Source organism: Delphinapterus leucas, chromosome 3, assembly GCF_059928025.1.
Source record: "Delphinapterus leucas isolate spDelLeu-1000000601 "Yukka" chromosome 3, BTC_Dleu_Yukka2, whole genome shotgun sequence".
Classification (NCBI taxonomy): Eukaryota; Metazoa; Chordata; class Mammalia; order Artiodactyla; family Monodontidae; genus Delphinapterus; species Delphinapterus leucas.
Window position 1 is genome coordinate 133,137,505 of NC_143131.1, and position 18,427 is coordinate 133,155,931.

Sequence of the window (18,427 nt, forward strand, 5' to 3'; positions counted from 1 at the left end):
TATAATATAGTGGGAGATGGTTTGGGGAAACCTTGTTGTGCCTTTCAAATCTAGTCCTAGAGGCAGTGTCCCAGTGTACATACAATGCAATGAGAAGCAACTGTGGGACAATAGTGATGATGATGAAGTTATTAAACCCAAGCTATAAGCAGTCAGTAACCTGTGTGGTGGGTACAATTTGACCTGCACTGTATAGGCGAGGAAACTCAGGCTTAGAGAGGGAAAATAACTCCTCCTAAATCAACAGCTGGTGATACTAGATTCAGAATTGTAGCCCCTGCTCGCTGATACACACATCTGCTCTCAACCAAGGAGTTGGAGGCATTCTTTTCAATTGTGGTCTTACCATTTATTAAGTGTGATCCTGGGACTTCCCTAGTGGCACAGTGGTTAAGAATCCACCTGCCAATGCAGGGAACACAGGTTCGAGCCCTGGTCCTGGAAGATCCCCCATACCGTGGAGCAACTAAGCCTGTGTGCCACAACTACTGAGCCCACGTGCCATGACTACTGAAGCCCGTGTGCCTAGAGCCTGTGCTCCACAACAAGAGAAGCCGCCGCAATGAGAAGCCTGAGCACCGCAATGAAGAGTGCCCCCGCTCGCCACAGCTAGAGAAAGCCTGCATGCAGCAACAAAGACCCAATGCAGCCAAAAATAAATAAATTAAAAATAAAATAAATTAAAAACAAAACCAAAAACCAAAACACTGTGATCCTGGCCAGTTCCTCAAGTCCTCTGGTTCTCTGATTCCTCATTCATAAAACAAGGAGATTGGGTTTGATAACCCTAAGGCTCCTTTCAAATCCAAAATCCTCTGACTTGGTAACCTACGCATGAAGTTTGTTTTAATTGAAACCTTACCATTCAACTTTTCTATCCAGTGGAATCCTTTCAAGGCTTACAGAAAATTAACTTTTGGTCTGCAGGAGGCTTATGTGACATTTGAGTTGTCGTCCACATTCCTTTCTTTCTCTGAATAATTCTCCTTATTTCTGGCTAAACATTTTCCAATCCCAGGAAGTATGAACACTTGTAAGAGAAATTTTTTCATAAATAATAGTGTTTTTAACGTAGATTTGTATACGTTTATTTTATCTTCATATTATTAGCAGTACAGGAATGAACAGAAATTTACAGTGATAATCTGTTCTGAAATTTGTTTCATATCATAGGTTAGTTTGTAAGAGTAAAATCACTATTACCAAATATTGTATGACAAATCAAAAAAAACTTTCTAATTCATGCATTAATATAAATTTGATACTGTTTATTTGATTTTAAAGATTAATTTAATAACCCATTAGCTATTTTTAAAACCTCTGACACAGGCAAATCGATATTAAGCAAAATAAATTAGTAATAAAAATTGAAATTTCTGAATATTGGAAGAAATTTAGCCAGTGTGAATAGATTTTTAAAAGTTCAATACGGCTTGATTATAACCCACTTTATTATATATAACCAAAATAAAAGGACAAAAAAGAATCATGCTCACTTGCTAAAAAAACATTTCCTGGTATGCAGTGTAAAATTATTTTAAAATGGTTTTTACTAACCTTCTTTGCAAGATCTTGATGATAGCTATAGTGCTTCAATGCATTGGTGCATGCACAAATACACAAATATCCAAATTAATGGCATTTCTATTCTTGACAAAAATAAACAAATAAGTTATTCAACTGAAAGGAATAAAATCAAAAGGGAAAATAATTGTCATTTTGCTAAATGCTGTTATATTCAGGAAAAAGAGGGTAGATAAACTCAGTAAGTACATAAGCATTTGCATTTGTTTCAATACACAAGATTAACTTGATGTCTTTATACATTATTGCTTTCATGCATAGAATCATTTTTGATTACTCCCATTCCAATGCCCTTTTAACTACCATTGATGCAGAAAAATCTTAGTGAAATCCTAAAATTTCCCAAACCATATTAAATATCTAAATTTACTTCCTTTCCTTTAAAATAATGAAGTAATGACCTCTTTTATAGTTAACTTGACCTTTAATCATTATCCCTTTGATAGTAAATTTTATGAAAACACTGTGTCTATACTTTTTTAATGACGATCAATCATATGGAAAATTAAGTTCTTTGTGTTGCACCTGCAATTACTAGTTTTATGACTTGACAAAGTCAGGAAACCTTGTTGAGTCCCAGTTTTCTTATACATACAAGTAGCCTACTTATTCTTGCTGGGTTTACATCAGAGGCTTAAGGGATTTGAATGCTCATTGTAAAGTATACACAGCTATATTCTGGGCAGTTAAAATAGTCCAGTCATTCAGTATTTATTGAGTGCTTACTATGTGCTAGGCACTAAGCTCATTGGTACCTCAGTGAGCAAGGCAGAAAAAAAATTACTCAAGGGATTGAAATTTTAATTGGAAAAAACAACCAATGAAAAAATCAAGTAAGATACTTTCAAGTCGAGATAAGAATCAAGAAATATATTGAAGAGGTAATGAGTTGGCAGAGGGGAGAGGCCCACTTTAGATAAATGGTTGCAGAAAGACTCTTTGAGAAGGTGAACTTTGAGTTAAGAGCTGGCAGTAAGGGAATCTAAGGAAAGAACATTGCATTTGAGGCCATGCTGTTTGGCTCTGGCAAAGTTAACTCAGTTTTAAAAGCATGCAAGCACTTTTTCTGTGTTGTGTTGCTCTCTGTTCTATAACCCTCTATGCTTTTTTTCCTTACCTCTGAAAGGGAGATGGTGATGCCCATCTGGTAGTGGGATAATGATTGCCTGCATGAAGTGTATTAAAAATGGTACGTGGACTAAAAAAATGGTGCAGATGAACCGGTTTGCAAGGCAGAAAGAGAGACACAGATGTAGAGAATGAACGTATGGACACCAAGGGGGGAAGGTGGGGTGAGAAGATTTGGGAGGTTGGGATTGACATATATACACTAATGTGTATAAAATAGATAACTAATGAGAATCTGCTGTGTAGCACAGGGAACTCCACTTTGCTGTACAGTAGAAATTAACACAACTCTGTAAAACAACTATACCCCAGTTAAAAAAAAAAAAAAGGTAAGCACAGTGCCTGGTGTAAACATACTAGTTACTAAATAAATGGTGGGGGTGACTCATTACTAATAACACTAATGTAATTATTAGGAAGCTGTACAAAGAATTGAGGACATGGTTTCTGCCCTTATCTGTGTATAAAAGTTAACTGGCAGCCTACCTAATTTTGGATTAATGAGTACCGAAATATTTTTAAATTTTGAGGTATTACAGGAATCCATAGAAGGGAAAAAGAAACACGCAGGGATGGGGAGAAAAGCAACAATGCTGATGATACTATCTGAGAAGTATTGAGCTCATATTCTGTGCCAGGATTAGTGCTCAGCTTTTCACATGATTTATCTCATTGAATACTTAGAGTAAACCCCATGGTTGGATACTTCTCATACCCCTCTATCACAAATGAAGACTCAAAGCTCAGACAAGCCCAGTAATTTGCCCACCAGCCCACTGTAGGGCATGAGGGAAGCCAACTTTGCAATATAGGTATTCTGGCTCCAGAACTCTAGCTTATAACCTCTTTGCTGTATTGTTTCTGCACAAGTATCCTGGAGGAGATTAAGATTTGACACAGGCCATGAAAAGATGTAAGAATTGAGCTGTTGTTAAAAAAAAAAAAAAATCAGATGGAGAGGAAGGATATTTCATGTGAATGGAGGGATGGATAAAGGTAGGTGACATGGGTGGGCATAGCAGAGGAATTGGAGTGATTCTGGGATGGCAGCATTAGAGATCAATCTGAACAGAACAAAAAGATAATATGAAGCAATAACGAAAACATGATTATCAAACGTTATCACTCAGGATGTCATATTCTGCCTAGACTCCTCTAGTAATATGGCTTTTACACTTGCCACTAAATATTCAGTCCATTCTATAATCCCAGAGAAATGGGTCGTCCAATGACAGCATTCTGAAAATATTGATGTCTTACCAAAAAAGAATACTACAGTGGCTTCCTACTACCTACCTCCTCGAATTAAAGGCTTTGTTCCTGTGATTGGACATGCTTTTTTGATCCACCCATATTTTTCAGTATTGGTTTTGTCAGGCAAGAGGCTAGTGATAATTCAGGCCTGAGACAAACTGAAAGATTTAATTCAAAGTCTGAAATTTTGGAATTTATAGACCGTTGTTAGTTTTAGAGGGCTGCACGACATAGGGTTGTGGTACATAAGGTAGGGGGAATGGGAAAAGCAAGATCTCAACAGTGTTTTGAAGGACTCCCCAAGGGAACTTGACAAGTGCATACGTGAGTGGCAGGAAGATGTCAAAAACTTCACGGCTTCTCATCTGAAGTTCCAGAAGGACATTGATAACGGTCGTGGTTGTAAGAACAGAATAGGTTTCATGGGGAAGGAATGTAGACAGTGAATAAGTTACAGCTGATAATTGACTCTTAGGAAATGCCTATTGTTAGGGGTTTGAGAGTAAGCGTTGAAAAGATCAAAAAGTGATTAGGTGAGCAAGAACAGTAAACCTATTGAAAGGGAGAAGTGAGTCCAGGGAAGATTTGGTAATGAGAAGATGGCATAGGAAATGAAACAACAGTATAAAAGTGGTTAAAGAGACACTAATACATTTCAGTGATACCAACATAATTGTTAGTCTAGAGTAGGTTTGATGGGTGAGTAGGGGGAAGACATCCAGGAACCCAGAGTATTTAAGGTGAATTGTATTTAGGTTTAATTACTAAGTATTTATTAAGTATATCATCCTAAATTTTCCTAATATATAGGCACTCTTTTAAGCGTTTACTATGCATGCCAGCTCTGAATGTACAGAAAAACAGTAGTAAAAAATTGACTGAAGAAATGAGAAAAAATTTATGAATGCATCTAGCTCTTAGGTTTTTTTCTTTTATTGAAGTGTAGTAGTTGATTTACAATGTTGTGTTAGTTTCAGCTGTACAGCAAAGAGATTCAAATATATATATTATATATACATATATGCATATATATGTGTGCATATATATTCTTTTTCAGATTTGTTTCCATTATAGGTTATTGCAAGATATTGAATATAGTTCCCTATGCTGGCTCTTATTTTTTGAGAGCACTCTATTCAGAAAAAATATTTTGTGTATGTTAATACCACCAACTACACTGATTTTTTACTACCAATATAGTCCCATTTCTGTTCTTCACACAAAGCCAGTTCATCAATCATATCCCTGTCCTCCTGAAAAGAATATTATCCAAAGATATAATAATTAACATAGGAAAATGTATTACTCTAAGAAACTGTGACTCAGTGGAAATTAAAAAGTAACAAGGAGTTTCTGGTTTTAATTTATCTTTTGACAAAATAAATACAGAGTCAGTAACAACTTGTGCATAAAAGAAAAATGGAAATAATGCTCCAAATAAATTCACTTGGAAGTCATGGGCTCAGAAAGATAAGCTGTTATTTAGACTTCCTACGAAGGTCAGTTAATATAATTTTGATGGTACTAATCAATAATGAGGAAAGTAAATTAGGTTATATGTTAAGGATACAAACTGGCTGTGCTCTCACTTTGAAGAGGAAAGATTTGTGTTCATTTCAGCTGGACACATCCTTACCTAAATAAGCACTCATGGTGGCTCTTTTCTGTGGATCATTTGTCTTATTTTTTTTTTAAAGTAAAATGGCATAGTATCAATATAAGTAGAGTTACTGTTGGGTGCCAAGTGAACCACTTTCAGGAAGTGGTTCGAAAAGTCCCAGTCTTTTTGATTTCTCTTGGTTTTAGCTTAGTGTGGTGGAGTAGAGATTTCACTTAAGAACCTTTCATTGGGTGGTGGCGGTGAGTTCGGCGCTTGGTGGCAGCATGACTGAATCTACTGAATTCACGGACTTGGGATGTCATTGTGCATTCTCCTATTTTATCAACTCCAGCCAGGCAAAACTGTCTAGCTTTTATATTTTAATATGCTGGTGTCAGTTCTATGGAAAAAGGACATAGAGTTATTTACTTGTAGGCTCTGTTCAAATAGCAATATACTATAGATACGAAGAGTGGGAAGAAAAATAGGAACATCTCCAAGGACCATCTTATGCCATTATTTTTATGTGCCAAGAGATAAAGAATCTTTGGGAAATGAAAAAGCAATTTCTTTCTGTCCCATAGCAAGGTGTGTTCGATTTTTGAAATCCTAATTTCAATCTAGTTCTAGTGTTTTAGTTGTTTGTGATTTTTTATTTTTTAAAGAAATGATGTGTGTTATTTTTATTACTCTGGTTGGGTGGGGGGGGGGTGAGCTCCACATGTTTATCCTTCAAGACTCAGGAATACCTTACCTGCCATAAAAGTCATGATTATTCTGACTGATTTCACAAACCTTTAAAAATCTGAGGGCTTTCTTTATTCTGTATGGTAGGCTGCAGAAGATTCTAGCAATATGTGTTACTGCTAGATACGTGGAAAAATGTTGATTGTGGGGTTTTTTTCAGTCTAAATATGTCTCTCCTCAAAACATATTATTTCTCCTTCAATTCCCTTTTCTCTTTATTTGCCTTCAGCTTGAGATAATTACAAGGTGATATATTGTCAAGGATGGGGCTTAAAAAAAGATACTGGGACCTCTAATTTCTTCCTCTAAACAATGATATATGCTACAAACAGATGTTTGAATGTCAGCTCTAAAACAAAAATGGATGAATTCTAGAAAATCTTTTTAAAATTGTGGAAATATTTAAAACAAAATATACCTTGATTGTTTGGAAAGTGGCTTTGGGGTCTATCTTATTGAACTAGAAAAATTGCAGATGTAAGCTTCAGAAAACACGGAAAGAGAAAGAGAGTTGCTATTTGATCATTAAGTTCTCCCGAGGGTATTTGTACAACAGTTATCCAGGGAGTTTGTTTAATCAGCTTTATTAAGGTATAATTTATGTACAATTCACTGCTTCCATTTTAAGTGTACAGTTCAGTTTTGACAGATGTATACATGTATGAAATTGCCACTATCACCCTTAACATAGAGAACATTCCTGTCACGTCCAAAACATTCCTCAAGCCCTTTTGCAGTCCATCCCCTTCCCCCTAAACTCTCTCCCAATTGCAGGCACCCAGTGATCTGCTTTTCTTCCATGTAGATTAGTTTGGCGGGGTAGTCTTTTATTTGTTCAAAGCCGGACGTTGACTAATTTGACAAGACGCAGAGAAAAGAAATGGCATTAAGGGTGGGGAGGGCTTTAGCGTATAGTAACTGAAGAGAATGCTATCTTGATAATGCTTCAAGGGCATCAAATCGGTTAGAGGAGATTTATAAGGAAATCGCTTGACCTGTTGTATTATAACGTCAGTTAATCACTACCATGTCAAAAGCTTCGTTCTTTGAGTGCATTTTCAAAACAGGAGTAGATGAATATGAAAGCAGTCACAGCAAATCCTTTTATAAATTAGAGAGTTAAGGCTCTGTACATATACATCTCAGGTTAATTTTCTTTGATTTGCTGTATACATACTACAGATGCTGTAAGTGAATTTCTTAATGTAATTTTATTTATATAGGTAAATGATAAATGTTACTCAACCAAGCCTTAGTTTTCCTCTTCTACAGAATGCTGGGGACAGCTAGTATGTGCAAAATACTTAGCAAATGGCAAGCCATATACGTGTTTCACAAACAGTGATCATTATGACAGTTTGGTGGTATTAGCAGAGATCAGAGCCCGCACATAATTGAACTTATTAGCAATTGTCGCTATCCATATGCTGTTTGAGTTTCTAGCGGTGTCTAAAATTTCACACTACTAATATTTCCCCAGAGGGTCCAATGCTGAGTCACTTTGTTCAGAAATGAATACTTTAATCAAGGCCAAAGCTCAGGCTTAGGCTAATAAAAACAATCAGAATTAAAATAGAAAAAATGTCTGTTGACATGTGAATGACAATATTATTTCCTGCTGTCATCATCACTTTTGGTGCTATTTTTAGCACATGTAGAAGCATATGTACTATAGACATTTTGTGTGGTTTATAAAATGTTAACTACTAATGTTTTAATATGCCCTTTTACACTTTAAATATGCATGTATATGCATATAGATTTTTTAACAAAATGGATTTTTCTCCATTTGTGCAGTCTTTTTTTTAACCTAATGTACTGATATAGTATTTGGCAGTTAATATAGTTATATTTATCCATTCCTCTATTGCTAGGTGTTTGGATTACTTCCTTTTTTTTTTAACTTAAAAAACAGTGCTTCAATAAATCTTATTGTACATACATAGTTGCATACTTATTGGATCTGGTACCTAAAAATATCACTTCTAAGAAAATACCTTAGGGTCAAATGATGTGCATATGATAAGGCTTTTAATGAATATTCATGAACTTCCCTCCATAAAGATTGTGCAGTTTATTCTCTCCTCTCCACCCCAGTGGATGTGTATTAGTAAGTTACTGATTTTCCAGCTTTTACAGTTGATGCTTCAGTTGCTATATGCAAGCATATAAAGAAACACAAGAGGGAATACTCTTTTTGAGAGAAATAGTAAAGGACATACCCAGAATATTTGGGTTGGAAGTGAAGCAACTTCCTTGCCATATGATCTTTAAAGAGTCAATTAACAAATGGTCCTCAGTTTTCACCTCTATGAATACATTCTAGCTCCTCCCCTAAAATGTATTTTCTAGTGATGGATAAAAACTCTTAAACTACAATTTCCTTACTATTATTAAAAATAGGTACAAAAATACAAACAACTACAGCAAATATAATACTTAATGGTGAATCACTGAAAGCTTTTATACTAAGATAGGGAATGAGATAAGCATGCTAGCTATCACTGTTACATTTAAACATTGTGCTGTTGGTCCTAGCCAGAGCAATAAAACAATACTACAAAAAAGAAAACATAAGGACTAGAAAGAAGAATAAAAGAACTTGTCACTATTCATAGCATGATTGTGGATATGAAAAATCAACAAAGAATCCATAGACAAACTCTCATAATTAATAAGTAATTTTAGTGAGATTACTAGGTAGGTGATCAATATATACTCTAGCAACAAACATTTAGAAAATTAATTTAAAAAAATACGACTATGATAATACCAGAAAAAAATCTAATTAGGAATACAACTAAGGAAAGAGATACAGTAAGTCCCCTACATACGAACGAGTTCTGTTCTGAGAGCTCATTCGTAAGTCCGCTTTGTTCGTAAGTCCAACAAAGTTAGCCTAGGTACCCAACTAACACAATTGGCTATATACCACTGCTTTTACACTGGCTTCCAGACATCCTGGGCTTGACGTAAAGATACTGTAGTACTGTACTCTATACAGTACTGTGCAGTAAAGTACACAAAAGCACAGCCACTTGTAGAGGATGCACGCATGTGACAATGTACACCAGACCCGTGAACTAACTTATGTGATTGGACATGCGAACACAGGTTCGCATCTTTGAAAGTTCGCAACTTGAAGGTTCATATGTAGGGGAGTTACTGTACATGCTCTCACTGCTAAAAAGTATAAAATATCACTGGGAAAAATTAAGGAAGACCTAAATAATTAGAAGAGTATACCATGTTCATGGACTGGAACGCTTGATGTTGTAAAGATATTAATTCTCCTCAAATTGACCCATCATTTTGTCAAAAAACAAAACAAAACAAAAAATCCAAATTTGGGTAAAGAGATATTTTATTCAAAGGGATCATTAAAATAAGGAGAGGGAAACTGTTGCAGTAAGGAAAGGGTTACTGTTGCAATCAAGGCATTGCCTTGACAATAATATCTGCATGCATCTCAAAAGTCAGGCCAAAAAAAGCTTTGCTTTTACAGTGAGGAGTAAGCAGGACTAGAAAGGACCAGGTGTGGGGGAACGGGGCAGGCAGGTAAGGTGAGCAAAGTAGCATGGTCAGATAGTTGCTCAGAAGGTTTTTCTGTGTAAACAGTTGATTCTTGGGAAAGGTGACCTTCGTTCTACTTCAAATGCTTGCTTAACCTAGGGGCAGATCAAAGTTCAGGAGTCCGCGGGGGGGGGGGGGGGGGGGGGGGGGGGGCGGGGCGGGGGGGGCGGGGAGGAGAGAAGCTTGACTAAAGTTTAGTTCAGTGAAGTTAGGAGGCAGGCATTTTGTCTAGATTAGTCAGTGAGTACAAAGGGATCAGCTAATCATTTCTGAGGCAAAGAATGGGAGTTTGGAGGATCTGTGTCTGGATTTGTCATACGTAAACAAGGTGGGCATTTGTGAATCTTCTCTCAGTCATGTAACAGAGGGTAAAGCTGTTTCCTGGAACACAAAAGGTTGGGGGAGATTTCTTGACCTTTCCTGTTTTCCAGGAGCCCACGGCTCAAGTAAAGTTCAGTATTGTCAGTTCAGTGCAATCACAATCAAAATCCCAACAGATCTTTTGTGGAAATTGACAAACTGATTGTAAAATTTATATGGAAATGCAAAGAACCAAAAACAGACAAGACATTCATGAACAACAATAAATCTGAAGACTTAAAATTACAAGATATTAAGACCTATTATAAAGCTATAGTAACTACGACAGTAGAATACTGGCACATGAGTAGAACAAATAGGTAAAGAGAACAAGCTAGAGGATCTAGAAACAAAACCTTTCATATATGGTCACCTAATTAATGACTGTAACTGACTGATTAAATTAATGGTCCTGATTCTTCATCCCTTCCTGTATCTGTACTTATTTGCAATGTGACTTTGCAGTTTCTCCCACCAAAGGATCAGAATATCAGAGTCTGTTTCCTTGTCCCTTGATTCTGAGTTTGGCCATGTGCCCTTTCCTTGGCCAGGGAGATGTTAGCAAATGTAACATATGAAGAAGCTAGAAAAAAAAGTTTGCACATTTCTGCTTCTGCCTCTTTCTCTTGGCCATCATGATGAGGGCTCATCCAGGCTAGCATATTGGAGGGAGCCACATGGAGCAGAGCCATGTTACTACAGTTGTCCCAGCTGAGGTCATCATCCTAGAGATGGAACACTGGCGTGTCTGGAAAGAGCCAGGTTTCAAAGAAAGGCAAATATTTAAAGAATAAAAGAGGCACTTAACTCCAGGAAAAATGAGAAGCTGAAACAGAAGGAAATTGAAATAGTACTTGGCTTAGCTTAGTAATAAACAGTGTTTACATAGTCATAACAATAATTTTAAAAACCACATATGGATTTAATTAAAACTGTGATGAAACTAATACCAAGTGGAAGAAGTAGGGCAAGCCAGTGGAGGTGGAGGTGGTGGAGAGGCTGTTGATACAAGAGTTAAATGATCATCTTTCTTAGTAGCTAATCAGTGGATAATAGCTAAATAAGGAAAATCAATAGCTTTGTAATATATAATTACATTAATTGGAAACGTGAAAGCTAATACTAGAATGAACAGCTAAAGGGGTTGAAAATGTTGTTTCTGGGATGTGGGAGGCTGGGAAAGGAAGTTGAGGGGACAGATGTTTTTCATTTTCAGTCATCTTATTAGTTGATTCTTAAATGATGTACTAATAGTACTTTAAAAAATATTTTTTAAAATAGTTTGAATTAGGAGCTATCACAGTCTACCCTTCCTTTAACCCCTGATATTGTAATGCAGTCTCACATTTTCATTGATTTCCCTTTTCCTTCTCTGTCTAAAATTCATGAAATTTCCATACCAAAACTGTGGAGTCCCTTACTAATGAGGCCTTACTCAATTCAGTACAAGTAAAAAGCATAAAGCTGGTTCTGAAGACAATGCTGTCCCCATCACTTGAGTCCCTTCACCCCTGCTAGTTCGCTACAGCCAATAATTCATTCATTATGTCTGTAAGGCAAAGACAAGACCACCAGTATAAGGACACAGCTGATGTGAGGACCACCAGCCCCTAGTGAAACCAGTTATGTCAGAAAACACCTAAGTGACCCAGAGCTGCCCCAAGGCTGAGATTGTGTCCTGCCTCTTATTTCTTTGGAAGGGTTGGTCATAAAAACAATAAATTCACAAAGTTGACTGGATTTGAGATGAGTACTGTAATATTCAATATTCTTACGTCCTATTATAAACCTTCAAACACCATTCAAGGAGTGATTATACCCCATGGATACTCACTTTTCATATATCTTTCCTTTTAAATGTCCCTCTGAATTTTATTATATGTAAAATAATTGAAATCTAAGTTCGTTGCTTTAAAATGCTCCCATGGTGGTAGTGGTCAGACAGTAAAATGACTTGCCTTATTATTTCCTTTCTTTCATTTTTTTTTTCTATCCTCAGTCTTCAACTATGTATTCCCGTTTTAATAAAATGTTTGCATTGATATCCTTTTTTGCCCTTGATCAAAAATGAAGGCCTCCAGTTGTCTGATATGTACAAATTTACTTGAAGTTAAGGATAATCCAGCATCTAACTTTCCCCCAAGGAAAACTTGCTGGAAACAGTGTGATTCGTTTTTGTTTGTTTGTTTGTTTGTTTTGCGGTACGCCGGCCTCTCACTGTGGTGGCCTCTCCCGTTGCGGAGCGCAGGCTCAGCGGCCATGGCTCACGGGCCCAGCCGCTCCGCGGCATGTGGGATCTTCCCGCACCGGGGCACGAACCCGTGTCCCCTGCATCGGCAGGCGGACTCTCAACCACTGCGCCACCAGGGAAGCCCAGTGTGATTCGTTTTTAACAAGTTTCACAAAGGCCCTCTCTGGTGGGACCTCAACAAATGTCACCTATTTTGTGAGTCTTTTAAGAACTCAGTGGACTGTGATTTTTATGAACTAAGATAAAATAGCCGTATCTGCCATGTGCCTTCTTTCCTGTGTCCATGACTCCTGTGTTCAGAACTCACTCAGGACTTGGGGATGTTTTTGGTCTGTACCGAACATCTGTGACTAGACAGGGAATAATAAGCTGTAATAGAAGCATCCACTTCTAAATTCTCCTAATTGGCCACTCTGATGACTACTGGTACCATTGGAGGGTTTCCCTGGCAAAAATATCCATTTCCAAATTTGTGCGATTTACTCAACTTCATTCATTCATTTACAAATATGGATTAAGTACCTCGTTTTCCAGGGCTTGAACTAAGGAGTTGGTCGTAATGAAGAGAAACATTCTGGCGCAAAGTGAAGGGAAAATCTAAATAGGGGGTGACTGTCAGAATTCTGAGGTCTTGGGATTGCGGTTGGTGGGTGGCAGGTGGAGGAAATGGACTGGTCAATATCTGTCTATGATGATATATGCATATGCTACTATTGTTGCCCTGCTGTCTGTTGTCCATTCAAGCTACTGTTGAATCACCCTTCATGCCCACAGTTCAAGTACAGCTTTCTCTCAGATCCTCCCAAACTGCTTTGGGGCATGTGAGAGCATCCTGTTGCTTAAATGCCACTTTAGGCTAAGAAAGCCTCTATGGTGCTAAGGCTCTATCAGGTTTTATGCTACTTTAGGCAAATCAGTCATTTTATTGCTCCTCAGTCATGCTCCGACCGGCTGCATGATGTCCTCTGTGCCTGCAGAGACAAAAACCAGTTTTTCTTTGGAGTTCTGCTTTCTTGGGCCCTACCCTGCAATTGATATACAGGTGCTCTCTGCTCTCCGGTCTCCCTAAACTAATATGAGTTTATCACATCTGCACTTGGAGAGCTCCCCTTTTTCATAAACCTAAAAATCTCTGCTCACTCTTTGCCTTCCATCTCCTCCTTATCCCAATTGGGAATTTTTATCTGGATTGGTGTGTGGAATGGAGAGTCAGCCAGACAACTGTGGCCTTTTCCTATCAAAAGTTTTCCCAAATTGGTGACCTTTGTTTGTGAGTGTATTCTTTTTTCCTAAGAATGTGCTGGACTTTTGAAACTCAAAAGCCAAGAATTTATTTCTTTTTCTCTTTATGATGTTTTATCCTTCTCTAGAAGCCACGAGTGTAGAATGGCGTGGCCAGTGCTTTAATGAGGGAAGAGGACAATGGGTAAAAGGAGATATGGCTTAGTAAGGATTAGTATTTCAAACTCTGTAGTCATATCTGGTTAGTTCTGCACCCAAACCTGATGTGGACAGAACAGTAGAGAAAACAAGATAAATGACCACAGTGAAGGGGAAGATGCTTCACATATGGGTGTTTGAAGATGGCTTCATGGAGGAAATGGGATTTTCCTTGGATAATGGAGAACAGGTCTGATTCCAATAGGAAGGATTTTGGTAGAGGAGCTACTGGAAAAGGCTTCCTTAGTAAAGAGAATAACCAGAAAAAGGGAAGAAATGTGAGAGGATCTAGGACTTTCATGACAGCAGTTTCCTTTGAGGTGGAATGTTGAAAGCATTCTGTCTAGAACATAGTTTCTGGAGTAAGGCTACATGGGTTGGAATCCTGAATCTGCCCTTATAGCTGTGACTGCTGGTGAGTTACTTAACCTTTTTGTGCCATTTCATTCCTCATATGTAAATGAAAATAATGATAGTACCTATCACGTGGTATTTTATGACAATTAGGTACATCATATACAGTAATGTTCTTAGAACAGTGCCTGGTGGTTAGACAGTGCTGTGTGTTAGCTACTGTTAGAATTCTGTCAGGGAAAGCTAAGCTACAGAAAGGTTGTGAAGGGCCTTGAATGAGAGGAAGGAACTGGCCAGGGATGGTTTAGGGAATAATCCATCTTGGCAACACTGCTTAATTTAAAGCAATGATTCTCAAGTAAAATTGTAAGAGTGAGAAGTAGCTCATTAGAAATGAAATTCCCAGGTTGCCATCTCCCCACAGTGACCTTGATTCAGCAGAGACAGGGTGTGGTGAGACATCTGTGGTTTGAACAATGCTGATTCTCAGAGCTGGGTTTGGGGTGAGGCAAGTGAGATACCTAGGGGGGCACAATTTAAGGAGTCCTCCTCCCTCCTTATGGCTGTGCTAGTGAGTGTGGGCCTTGAGAGTGAGTGCCTCCTTAAATGTTTACTCTAGAGGCCTCATTCACTTCAGTCTGGCCTGGGCCCTGAGATTCTGATGCAGGTGGAGCAGGAGATCATTCATTCCATAATTAGACATATTTCCTGAGTATCTGCTCTGCACCTGGCATTGTTCCGAATGCTTGGCACACATGAGTAGACACAATAGACAGAGATCCCTGCTCTTGTGGAGCTTATATTTTAGCAGGAGAGGCAAAAATAATAGACATAGTAACTAAATAAATTGTATCTTGTGTTAGAATGTGGTATGGATATGGAACAGGGTTCTTGGCCTTCCCCAACCAATAGAAGTTGATAAGAAGCCAGATAAGAAATTCAGGCAAGGCTTTATTGGGACCCCTGCTGCAGCAGGAGGGGGTGAAAACAAGTAGCAAGTTCCCTTGCTCACTCCCTGATGGGGGGCAAACTGGCTCCTTATATGGGGTGAGGGTAGGGGTGTGTCCAGGGGCGGAGGGGTGGTGTAGAGTGCAGGGGCCATGTGCAGTACCTCGCCTTTGCTCTGGACACCCTGTTTTTGCTCCTGGCTCTTCAGAAGTGGTAGTTGGGTTTTTTGGATCTTTTTGTATCTTGTTGTCCATAATTTGCCCCAACTGTGCATGCACGCAGTTATTTTTAGTCCCTTATAACTTCTTTGTATTTTGTTGTTCAAGGAGACGTTTGTCCAGGTGCAAGCACTGCAGCACTGCAGCAAAGGGTCCCAGGTCCCAGCCCATCTCAGTATGTTCTATGGAAAAAAATATAAGTAGAGTCGGATAAAGATGATAACTCATGTCTGGAAATGCTCTGTTTTAAAAGAAGACTGAGGCCAGTTCTGAGGTTGAATTAGCAGAACCTACTCACATCTCTCAGGAGCGGTTTTCTAAAGCCTCGTAGGTTGTAAAAGTATTCTGAAACTACTTCCTCCCTCAGCAGAAGGGGTTCCAGGAGCACTGGCACTGTCTGTCATGGGTTCAGCCAGGGAGGAGGGGACTGTCCTTTCCATCACTTTGCCTCCTCTGACATATGATACACCAGAAGTTTTAGCTCTTTCAGCACCTACTGTTAAGGCGGTTATGGAGTGTACTTGCCAGTGACACAGATGTTCTGTTTTTCTGGAAGCTCAAAAACCTTCAGTCACTGGAAGTGATTCTGTGAGGAAAATCTAAAGGCGAAGTGACTGTAAAATGTCACTGAAATGAAAAAGCAGGCTGTAATGCTAAAACATTTAGAGAAGAGAGATGAATTCTATGATCTTCTTAGTATTTGTCATGCACAAATGTCATAGAATTTTAGAACTGGAAGGGGACCTTGCCGATCATCTAGCAAAGCATATATGAAATGAGAGTTAGAAATGATGAGTGCAAAGATCATTTAATTAAGAATATCTCCTTTGTCGTGCGTAAAATAGATAGCTAGTGGGAACGTACTATAAAGCACAGGAAGCTCAGCTCGATGCTCTGTGATGACCTAGGTGGGTGGGATGGGGTGGGGTGGGGGGAGGGAGGTCCAAGAGGGGGGGATATAGGTATACATATAGCTGATTCACTTCATGGTACAGCAGAAACTAACACAACATTGTAAAGCAATTATACTCCAATAAAATATATATATATATATATATATATATATATCTCCTTTGTAAAATGAGTGATAAAGGGAGAGAGCCTCAGTTACTACAGAAAGGAAACCACAGCCGAAGGCTTATCCATCAGAACACATGGCAATTAGATATTTGAAGACAGAAGGTGGAGGAGACTAAGGGCAGGAGAGGACAAGGATAGATCAGGAAAATAAATGAGGCCCAAAAAATAAATAAAAAGGAGACATAAAGCGCTGGTGTTTGGAAGTTTGCTAGATTCTGCTTTATGCCATTGCTTACATACAAACAGAAGAGCATGTTAGTGAGGACAGAGTATGTTAAAGCTCCTGATGGCAGCAATTTCTTTGAATACTACATTAAGCAAGAGAGCTACAATTAAAGGCCTTTGATTTTGTGGTGGGGAGCATTGGGGCAAAGCATTAGAGAATAGACTATTCTCATTCATTCAATGGTTATTCATTAAGGAGCAGCTAGGTTTCTTTTGAAAGACATTGACACTAGATAAGCCTGGGAATAGTTGGTTTCCTCTCTGGTATTTATGAAAAACCTGCATTCAGAATTTTTGCTATATTCTGTAATCTGGGGTGGAGTTGGGTTTAGGCAGCACTGTGTGGCCTGACTAGCTCAGTTATCTTACCCAAATGGTCCCCAGGACCTGGAGATATAAATCTGCTCCGTTAGTTGGAACAACCTAGGAGTCCATACTCAGGCTCAGCCAGGGAAAATGACATCAAGGAAATCATCTACTAGAGGGCTTAGCACATAGTAGGTGCTTAATAAATATTTGTTAACTAATTCAAGAACTGGTGACTCATCTACCATATATTTCAGACGGATCCAAAAAAAAAAAGCATCTGCCTGGAAATAACTCCTTTGGAAGGAAATAGGATTCTGGGGTCTTGAATGAAGGGAACCTTTTATGTTTTACCCTCTATAACTTATTGATATAAGTTATATCTTGGGGTAGATAAAAATTGTCCAAATCAATAGTATCTACAATTATACTAACTACACAGCTGCATTATTCCAAGTGCATGGCATGTATCAGTGAACACAACAGACAAGGATAACTAGTCTTGTGGAGCTTGACCGAGAACAAAAAATAATGAATGTAGTTACTAAGTAAATCATATGTTATGTTAGAAGGTGATATGTACTATGAGAAAAAAAAGGTAAATAGGATAAAAGTAGTAGTTCACACTTCAAGATACCCTGTTTTAAAGGAGGACCCAGGCGTCCTTTAAAGGAGGTCTGAAAATTTGTCTGTGGTACCAACTCAAATCCATCAGGAGTGGTTACCTGCTATAACCTTCCTTAAAATTTGAAACCTAATAGAGTTAGCTTCTGAAAAATGTTTCTTTAAATATGTGATAACACTTTGAATATGTTTGATCTTTATACTCTTCAGATGCATAAAATAAAGGATTATTGTTTTTGCAGTATTCCTGTGAATTAGATGGGCAAGTCAGAAGGTGAATTCACTTTTTTCCAATTTTTTAAATTATGGTAAAATATACATAACATAAAATTTGCCATCTTATTTCTAAGTGTGCAGTTCAGTGGTATTGAATACATTCACAGTGATGTGCACCCATCAACACCATCCGTCTCCAGAACTCTTCACCTTGTAAAACTGAAACTCAACATTCATTAAATAGTAACTTGCCATTCTCCCCTCCCCCCAGTCCCTGGCAACCACCATTCCACTTTCTGTCTCTCTCATTTTGACTATTCTAAGTACCTCAGATAAGTGAAATCACACCATATTTGTTCGTTACTGGCTTATTTCACTTAGCATAATGACCGCAGGTTCATCTATCTTGTAATATATCTTAGAATTTCCTTCCTTTTTAAGGCTGAATAATCCTACATCATACATATATTATCACATTTGTTATCCATTCATCTATGAGTGGACACTTGGATTGCCTCC